Here is a 2,296-nt window from a genome sequence, read left to right as displayed (position 1 = left end):
CAAAAAATACGTAGAAAACATAATGTATCAAAAAATATGCAGTAAAATAAGCAGTAAATGTTAGAATACTCAAATCATGTATTACTTATTCTCTTCTTGTCCTCCAATTACTGGTGTACACGTGTAAAGCTTAACCTTAGCTATTATATATAGTTATAGGCTCTGTAATGGAAGGTGGGAAAAAGGAAATAAAGTTTCTCTTTTACTGTTCTTCTTCATCGTTCTTTCTCTGCTTTCTCCTCAAGAATTAGAGTATGAGTTTCTACATGGTATCAAGAGCGGCTCGATACTGACGACCTCGCCGATTGCCATGGCCACTCAATCTTCCGCATCTGCCTCCTCTGGTTCTACGATCGGAGTCGCGCAACCATCTCCGACAATCTCTCCGTCGTTGAAATTCGTCATCTCCAATCTAAAACTTCTTGTTCCACATGCTCTCACGCCGGATAATTTCCCTATATGGAGCACTCAAATTGCCAAGTTATTCAAAGCAAACGGATTTGCGCCGTTTCTTGATTCAAAATCGGCACCGGAGAATGTCGATCCCAATCAAGATTCCTCATCTTGGTCTGTCATTGATCAAAATCTGGCTACAGCCATGTGTTCAACGATATCCCCTGCGGTGCTACCGTATGTCATCAATCTTGAATCTACGTCGGACATCTGGACAACGCTACATACGCGGTTCCAATCGTCCAACCGATCCAAGGTAATACAGCTCAAGAACGAGCTCCACAATATCGCTATGCAATCTCTCTCCATGACTCAGTATCTCACTGAAGTCAAAAAGATTGTGGATCAAATATCGTCTGCTGGTTCGTCCGTGGATTCCGAAGATGTAATGATATACATTCTCAACGGTTTGCCTCCAGAGTATCAGGCGTTTACTACAACCATTCGCACGATGCAGAATTCTGTTTCCCTCGACCAACTGTACGCGCTTCTTATGAGTGAGGAAATCCACCTCAAAGCAGCGGCGCTAAAGCTTCCCAAGATACCAGACGCTCAAACAGCCCTCTACACATACAGAGGACGTGGAAGACGCGGTCGAGGCCGATCAACGACTGACAATGTTACTACCAACAAGTCTTCCCAAGCATCCAACATCACGTGTCAAATATGCAAAAAGAAAGGTCATCAAGCCGATGCGTGTTGGCATCGACTCAATCCTAATTATATCCCAAATCAACCTTCTTCCAAAAACCAGTCCGCTCTGCTCACCAATTACGACACCAACAACTCAACAGACTGGTACATCGATTCTGGGGCTTCCTCACATATGACAAATAAATTTGAAAATCTGGCAACCGCAAGCAACTACCTCGGCCAAGATTCTGTGACCATAGGGGATGGAAGGTCTATACTAATTGCTCACTCTGGAACGGGCATCCTTCCTACCCCGTCTAGTACGCTTCTTTTATCTCGTCTTCTTCATGTTCCATCTTTATCTTACAATTTACTGTCTATATCCAAACTTGTTAAAGATAATCCAATCTCAATTACATTTGACGCAAATGGTTTTGTCTTTAAGGATCGGATGACAGGTCTTCCTATCCTCCAGGGACCGTGTAAAGATGGTCTGTACACCGTCCCAGATCAGCTCAACGCTCATACTAAAGCTCTCTCGGTGAATACTCCGTCTCAACCGGACTGGCACCTTCGTCTTGGGCACCCTCATCAACAAGTCATGCGGCTGATCTCTCATTCAAACCCCTCTCTTAATATTTCTTTTGCTAAGTCTTTTTGCAATTTTTGCGCTTCATGTAAAGGTCATAAGCTGACATTTGAAAATTCTTTGAGCAAAACTTCTGCACCGTTAGAATTGATTCACTCGGATGTTTGGGGACCTTCACCGGTCTCCTCTCACCAAGGTTTCAAATACTACGTAATATTCGTAGACGACTATTCTCGTTTCATATGGTTTTTCCCGCTTATGTTTAAATCTGAAGTTACTAGTACCTTTATTCAATTTGTCTCTTTAATCAAACGACAAACAAATCGGAAATTGAAAGTCATCAGGACAGATTGTGGCGGTGAATTCATCAACAATCAATTTAAAGACTTTACCCGCAAGGCCAGTATCATTCACCAAACTACATGCCCTTATACACCTGAGCAGAATGGAATTGCGGAAAGAAAGCATCGTCATCTCATAACTACTACGCGAACGCTTCTTCACACAGCAGGCCTACCGCTCTCGTACTGGCTTGATGCAGCAACTACCGCTACTCATCTCATCAATCGCCTTTCGTCTGCGACCACAGGAAATACATCTCCTCTTCAAAGGATGTTTAAC

This window comes from Dendrobium catenatum, unplaced genomic scaffold (assembly GCF_001605985.2).
Source record: "Dendrobium catenatum unplaced genomic scaffold, ASM160598v2 fragScaff_scaffold_1583, whole genome shotgun sequence".
In the NCBI taxonomy this organism is placed as follows: Eukaryota; Viridiplantae; Streptophyta; class Magnoliopsida; order Asparagales; family Orchidaceae; genus Dendrobium; species Dendrobium catenatum.
The sequence above is the reverse complement of the archived record's forward strand: the minus strand, read 5'-3'. Positions refer to the sequence as shown.